Source organism: Mycteria americana, chromosome 7, assembly GCF_035582795.1.
Source record: "Mycteria americana isolate JAX WOST 10 ecotype Jacksonville Zoo and Gardens chromosome 7, USCA_MyAme_1.0, whole genome shotgun sequence".
Taxonomy (NCBI): Eukaryota; Metazoa; Chordata; class Aves; order Ciconiiformes; family Ciconiidae; genus Mycteria; species Mycteria americana.
The window spans coordinates 51821537-51830000 of record NC_134371.1 but is presented as its reverse complement, the minus strand read 5'-3'; positions in this window follow the sequence as shown (position 1 = coordinate 51830000).

Below are 8464 nucleotides of genomic sequence, written 5' to 3'. Positions count from 1 at the left end.
AGGTCCATGTAAGTCCCTGCATATTTGAAAGGATGAAGCATGATATTATATTTCTCACAAAGTGATGCTACTCTCATTTCTCACAGACGCATAACCCATGACATTGTGCCATATTACTTTATTAGCATTTATTTTTTATAATCTCTTATCTAAGGAAAATATAATCCAGTTAATCAACATCACTGCATTTTGCTTTCTTAGGAATTACATTAATGAAATTCTTACAATACACTAGCACAGAGAAGCAGGGAGCCAGCGCAGCGTCGCGCCGCAATAACAGTCCCACACTCTGCCCGCTTTCACCGCACCATTTTACTTAGCTACCTATGTGTTGACAAGATCTACGGGTTATACGATCCTCTGCCTGCAGACACTGATGACCAAATGATGTCTCATTCAAGTTGATGAACTCTGAACCTGATCTGACACCATCAGGAGTCAAACCAACCCGTACAGACCCGCATCACTATGAAACACAACAAGAAACCTGTGAAGTTGCAGAGGTGCCCGCATTCAAACGGACGGTGGTGCACGGGGTAAGGGCCAGCACGCACGACCGCACGGGCAGTCTCCCTGCCACAGCAGTGCCCAGGGCCGCCGGCCACAGCCAGCAGGAGCCTCAGTGGGGAGGGCTGACCCCACACCAGCCACGGCAGCCCCCTCCAGCGCCTGCAGAGCCCTCTGCCCACGCGGAGAGGGACATCGCCGTACAGGGTCTCGCTCTGTATGAGCGCGGGGGACAGGAGCTGCTCCCCTGGCTCATGCACCCCCAGGGACCCCTCGGCACTGCGGGAGCCCCTCCTTGGTGCTGCTCACAGCCAGGGCCCGCTCCCCACGGGGGGGACCCATATTCTCCCATGGCTCCATGGGGGTCCCTCTGAATGCAGCAGTGCTCACAGCACTGTACACCAGCCAGCGGCGCTTGGCCTGTGCTCCCACCACCTAACTTTATCCGCTCCTCATTATTATTAATTTATATATATTTTTAAACAGCCTATTGTAAAGCCTGTCAAAACTCTGGCACCAGAATTATTTCAAATCTTTTCATCTAGGTTTTTTTTTTTTTTTAAGTGAATTTATTTAATTCCAGTGGAGCTTGCATGTTCACCCACACCTTCTCCTGCCACTGCATACACACGGGCTGCAGCCCCAGAGCCCTGGGCCAGTGCAGATGTACCAGCAGTGCCATGCCCGGCAAGAGCCTGGGCTGAGCTCCTCCTTGCAGGGCAGCCCCAAGCAGCCCCACACTTCCCCATGCGAAGGGAAGCGCTGCACAAACTGACTTGGGGTGCGCAAAGGAGAGGAGAAAGGGGCAGATGGGTGGTGGTACAGCACAGAAGAGGAGCCCGTGCCATTTATTCCCCTCCCAAATCACTGAGGCGAATAGGAAACCTCAGGAGGGGATAGAACCCGGGGAGGGGGTGTCTCCAAAGTGAAGGAGAAAACAGCGACACAACCGACATGCTGCTTTTGTGGCCTGTCAGGACTACAATAAATTTTTCTCAAGTGCTCTCATTTTCTTTGCCCACACCAGCTCTGCAGCCTGCCGGTGACCTACAGCCCCGGCCGCTCGGAGCAAGGGGAGGGAGCTGACAAGGCCCTTGGAGCAGTTGTCCTTCGCTTACTAACATCGCTTCTGACCCACCTGTGGATATCCCGTTCTTCGCCGATCTGCTGATCTCTTAAATATTTAGACATTTTTAAGAGCAGCCCTTTTGCCAGTCATGAAACTTGCAGAGTTCAAACAGTGGTGGCGTGTTAACTAAAAAGATGATTCATTGGATGCCTAAGCTTTAATGACTTTAAAACCAATAGTTTTGGTATCACAAACGTGTATAATTTTTCCCATTAGGAAAAATGTATTTGTCTAAAGACTAATGGACTGAATTTGAAGTTTATGCCTGTATCTCACTTTTTGGAAGTTTTTTGACATTACTGTTTCACATCTAGCTAGTAAAATACAGGGAAAAAAATAGTGAAATATTACAAGTCATTTACCAAGTAAATTCAGAATGGCAGACAACACAAACTGCATAGAAAAAGCCCACTTTCTGAAAAAGTGAGCGAGATGCTTGTAACGATATACTTGCTTCTGCCCCTACTGGCGATGAGAGCATTATGTACAAATATGCATCCTTCTGCACTGTGGATCAAGCGCTATAAAAGAGTTCAGCCCCACAAGAACTCCTCCCCCTGAAGCAGCTGGGTTCCTCCACGTGATGTTCAGGTGCCTTTCCGTACCGGTGACGACGTGCCCTGTCGCCCACCTCTGAGGAGGCGATTCGCGCGTCCCGGCAGGGCTCCGGGCTGGAGGCCGGTGCCCCTCATTTGATACTGCTCAGGCTTCGCTGCCCGAGTTCTCACCTTATAAAATAGGATCAGTTTCTATTTACATGTGAAGAAGAGTTAGTTTATGTCTAGTGCAACACACGGATGTATTGCTAACAATGTTTTAACTTCCTAAAACAAAGTCACTTGTGATCACATTGTCAACTGCAATGATTTCTATTTTGATTAACTTCCCATTTGACTGAACATACAGTTAACATTATTTCTTAAGGAAAATATTTACTGGGGGAAGGCAGATACTGTATGTACAAGTTTTATTTAATATTATTAGTTACAGGTGGCAGTCTACTTATAATCTAAACCTCACTTTTTTCGTTAGAGAAACTATAGAGAGTATAAAGCATGGCATAATAATCTAACCTTCTAAATTGATGTTTCTTTTCTTTTTGCTTACAATAGCATGGATCATCTGAAACATTGCCTGCATAAATGTATCATTTGTCACAAGCTAAAAGCTGTCATCATTAAGTTGATTAATCAAATGCTGTTCTAGAAGATGGATTGAAACACAAAATACTCAGCCTAGTGCCATATAATGAAGAGATTAATTTGAGGCACAAGACAACCAATTTAGTATAACTCTATGCTCATGCTTTATTTAGAAAGCCATCAATTAGTATATTTTTCCTTGATGTACTATTTTGTCTTTCTAAACAATGAGAAGGCGATTTGCTCCAAAGGCAATTTGCTTTCTGTAAACAGAAAGGGTTAGTTAAGCATCTTCATGCTCTGCGATTCTATAAACTGCAACCTTGACTCGGAGTGCAAAAAGGAAATTAATGATGGGGTAGAATTTACAGTGGAATTGCTCCTCTCAGGTTAGCACTAATTTCCTTTCTGTAATGTAATTATAATGCTGGTAGCAGGAGTGACAGTAAGGAAAGTCTCAAAAGTGTTTCATTCCTTCATTATCTTGGATCTCTCTCTCTCTCCAGGATTAATATGGTCCATATGCAGACACAAGCCTCTGCCACAAACAAAGTTGCAAAGACACTTAATCAGCTTTTATTGTTTAGGAAAGTGAAAAAAGATGAAATGGTGTGTCAAGGTATCCTTTCCTGGCTGTTAGTGAAAGTCACAGGGCTGTGATGGATTAAAAGGATATACAGCACTACTGCCTTCCCTTCGCAAGCATTTGGTATTTCAAGTGCTATTAAAAATTAGCATCCAGAAAAATACGATCATTTCATCCATCAAATCATTCAATAGTGCTGGGGTAGCGCAATGGTTGATCAGTCACGCCAGAGACCAAGTCTATCGCGCGGGTGCGCACAAAGACCACCGAGGCCATGGCCGCACTCCGCCAGCCACCCGCCGTGCCCCGCTTTCTGCTGGCCAAAGCATGAGGGGCCACAAGCCACGGCACAGCCGGGGGGCTGCCGCTGCCCCACATGGACCCACAGGTGCTAACACTATGAGCTAGAAGGCAGCTCCCCCCCCCCAAATCCAGATAACCAAAGTGACTGATGACAGCAGTATTTCATATGTGGTACCAGCCCGTGGATTCCTCATTACCCAGCCCTGGCAGCTCCCTCCATGACAGATCATGAGCAGGACCTGGTGCCGTTCCCCGCCCGTGGGGGATACTCACACACACCGACACGAGAACGCGCATTCTCCTGGTTACACTAAATAAGAATTTTTAAAATGTTAACTTATCAAAAATACACTAGAGGAAAAAGAAACAGCGTGGATGTTACCCCCTACTAATGAGGCACTAATGCATAATTATTATAATACACACGCTTCTCTCCACAGAGGAATATTTATAAACACTGAAACAGTTGAGTTTGCACTGGAGTCATATGTATAAATTGTTCTGCTTCTGCAGTTTGTGGGTTTGGGTTTTTTTCTTACTGTAGTAATATTTAATGCATTTCATAAGACTGTATGCAGTCGCTTAAAATCTTGAGGAAACCTGGGCCTTTACTACTTACTGCCCTAAATGAGAATATACAGAGAAAACACTAACTACAACTAAAGGCACAGTGTTATTAAAGTATTCAGTTACCCCAGGTTTGGTTTCCAAGAGTACGCGCTTTAAGAGGGAACAGCAATGGAGCTACCAGAGGAAGACCTGACACGAGCTGTGATTGAAAGGTGGACGGGAGTCCAAAAATTACATCGATGTCTCCCACTCCCTATTCTCTCTCTCCCATGCCCAGAAGTTGCTCATGGCAGACACGAGCGAGACCACCACGTGCTGGACCCCACCAGAGGCACCTCCCGCTGGGTAAGGCCCGCTCCCTGGGAGGAGGATAGAGGCAGGTGGTCTCCGCTCTGCTCCGCGGGGCAGGGGAAGCTGTGGCTGCCTGCTAGGGCGTCCAAACGCCTGCCCTTGCGGCGCGGCCTCGCTGCCCCGTTCCCTCCAGTTAGGTCGGCAGGACTGGAAACCATGCGGGTGGTGGGGGTCTCCGCTGCAGGTGGAGAAGCATTCCCCAAGGCCAGGAGGTGCAGGACAGCGGCAGGAGCAATCCGGGACGGTGCCCTGCAGCACACTGGCACCAGCACCACTGGTGAGCCTGCCTGCATCTGGGTGGAGTTTGGGCCCAACTGCACGGCTAATTAAAAATAAATTGCCATGAATATTAACATGTTGCTGAAAGATCCCAGTAGAGGACCCAAGTCCCTCCCAGAGCCAGAAGAGCGGAGCTAGCTAGGTGGAGAAGGCAGTGTTGCATACCAATTAAAGCTGAATATCAATAAATAGCAATATATTAAAGAGGAAGAGAGACACCCATCCCACTTGCAGTGTGGCCATCCTCTGTACCTTAAATTTGTAATGAAGTTCACCATACTAAAAACCAAACTCATTTAATTGGGCTTAGCTTATGGATTACACTAAATAATATTGCCTGGGAAAACATAACAAGGGGAGTGAAATTAGGGATATAAAAAGCCCTTGTGGAAATGTAAAACATTAAACCACTATATATTTTGCTGCTGCCTAGATGTGCTGTACTTCAGGAAACATTCTCCATCACCTTGACAGCATGCTTCCTTTCTGTATACTGAAGTTTATTTACCTGAATTATTAATGCTGCTTTTGTTTGTAGCTATATCTTAATTTTCTTCTTTTCATTCACCTGTCATGATTGTTTTGATTCACATCCCAGGATGATGCACAAAATATTTCCTTTGGAAACACTGTAGTGTCACCAATATTTTTGCTCTGTTAACAGATTATTCTGTCTTCACAGTAAAACCAGATCATTTCATTTTTTTCATGAAAACTGTCAATCACTGAGATTATGCTTTAAATGTATTGAGCGGATAAAAGATAGAATTTAAACTACATATCATATGTCAGCACAGAGCACCGAGTGCCCTGCAAACAGAGAAAGCAAGCAATTCTCTCCTCCTTCTAAATGAAAAATATGCCCACAGCAGCAAACCAGGTATCCTCAAACAATTAGTAACGTTCATGACAAAATTCTTTTGCATATGATGTGGAGTAATGCAGCTGTGCTAGTGTATTTATTATTGTGGAAAGAAGCAGAAATAAACCCTGTGGATTTTATTATGCATTCAGTCTTATTTGTTGTTTCTTCTGCCTAGGCTAAGATTCTGGAAAGCAGAAAGATATATTTATGTTTAAATAGTGTTGTTTTATACAATAAGAGCTGATAAAAATGAAGGTGAAGGATTGCAGTAATTAAAGAAATGTCAAATGAATGTCCACAAATGTTTTAGAACAGGGGAAAAAAAGGAGAGCAGAAAGTTTTGGTGATAATTCTTTCAAAACATGTTTTAAAGTTTCTTTTTGGGGAGCAGAGTAGAAAGAACAGTCTACTTACCTAGAAGTTACCTGGAACGCCTGGGGTTTTTTTTTTCTCCCCCCCCCCCCCCCCCTTTTTTTTTTAAAGTATGTCTACCCAACTTGTATACAAAATTCAAAAAGATTCTCCTGAACACACAATGTGGAGATACCATATGTACAAACAGCACACAATTTCAAACAGACTAGGCTCATTGGAAGAAAACTTTTTTTTTTATTTGCCTTTGATTTCTTTCAGAAGGATAAAATGAAAGGGACAGTGATACATATTTTAAGCCCTGTGAATTCACAATGGGGCTTTAGAATAAAGAGGTAAAAACCTTTGAACTAAACAAAGGTCCATCATGGTGCACTTCTTTTTCACAAGCACCTTATAAAGGAAATTATGCCAGAGAGAGGGCCCAGCTGGCTTTTGCCACTACACCTCTCCTCCACAGCACCCCAGCATCCTTCCTGGCCCCTATCAATCTCCTGTATGCCATGTCATTGACTCCTCTTGGACCTGATCTCTTATCTCATAGAGCTGTTTTTTAGTCGAATGCCCTGTGAAAGTATCCACTCATGAGCTTACATCTGAGTGTCTCTTTGTACTAAGCAAAGCCTGTAGTCTAGCAGGCTGCATTAACTTGATTAAAGTGGGACCATAGACAGTTACTTAGGCTCTTACTTTGCTCTTAGATTAAAGACAAGAAAGCCTCCTTCTCTCAAGGTTTTTTTGCAAAACTGCAACTTTCAAAAGGGTCAGCAAAAGACAAAGGCTCTTATAACAGAAGGAAAGAGGCTTTTATAACAAATGATTTCTAATTGCTCCTTTGTTCCAAAAAGACAGCAGTTATACCGGCTGAAACATAACAAGCCATCAGCATTTCTTGATGGAAAGCTTGTACGCAGGGCTGCAAAGAAAGAGCTTTCTCTAAGTTCCAATAATTTCAAAAACATTATTTCCTTGTAAATAACACCTTATTTAATCCACTTAAACCCAGAAGAGAAGCACGTATGACTGGCTGTGCATAATAGTCTATTTTCACTAGCGGACTGTAGAGCTGCTTGCAAATTCCTTCCATTTCATCTCTAAGGAGCAGGACAGAGAAAGTGCTCAGCCATGGGTTTTGCCCCCGTGTATGACATTTCATATTCCTTACCAAATAAATTCTAATGAGGGAATCAGTGGGCTAGATTCTGATCTAATGCCACAGACTGGACTATTTCAATTTTACAGATGTGCAAGGGATATAAACAATCGCAATAACCAGGCTCACGTTTGCAGCAGATAACCGTTAAAAACACTACTGGCTTTGAAAAAGCAATCACGTTGCACGCTTAGCCGCTAACTTTGGCAACACTTCTGCAGAATGGAGTTATATACTGTTTGGACATAGTCTACTCATTAGCAAAGAGTAGTAATCTTAGATTTTCTCTAAACCCCAGTGTGCAAGTGTGCGTCCGTATCTGCATGCATGAATGTGCACAAATGAAGCTGCTTATTTCTAGGCGAGGTTCAAAGTTCATTCAGCCACCACTGCGGCTGTGCCAGGCACCCGGCTCCTGCCCAGGCCCCTGCACTCTCTGCACGACTCTGGTTACGAGCTGGGCTTTACGAGTGCTTCGCTCTTGTTGCAGGTGCGAGCAGCAGTCCTGAGTCTGAGACTACAGCTACAAAGCTGGGAAACAGTTTTAGGTCCCAGCCTGATGTGTTAAGCTCTATGTGGATAATACGGACAGGAGAGAAAGAAGGGTGTCTTGGTGGCACACAACCTGGGATCTGCAGAGATGGGGAAAGCGTGACACCAGTGCCATGCTCACCAGGAAGGGGCTATGCACCTCAGGTTTTAGTTGAGGCTCTGGGGAGATGTGGGTTCAATTCTCACATGTTTTTAGCTACAGCATCAGCAGGGAGATGTTAAAAGGTGTGTGGGTGTGTGAGGACACAGAAACCCTGATGTGCTTTGAAGACCCCAGGTATCTGGCACTTAAAGATGCATTTGTTTTAAAACCTTGATGGAGGCAAAGCCAGCAGAGGGAACACTGGATGAGGGCCCTCTCTTACCACTGCAGTATGAGGCCACCTTCTTTCTCCGAGGCTTAGTCAGGTCTCTGCTTGGCAGATCTTTGTGGCAGACTGCCTCTGTCTGCCAGTGCCCAACGGTGCTACCATAGTGCCAGAGTCTCCCTCCTTTGTCAAGAGGAAGGAATAATCCTCATTACACAGTCACTCCTCCTGCCCTGCTCCACCTGGAAGAGCCCCGGTATCCCTGTCCTTCCCTCCCTCCGGAGATAGGCAAGGTGACTTTCTGGGGCAGGAGCTACATGGCTCCTCTCTAAAGTGCTGCGGACACT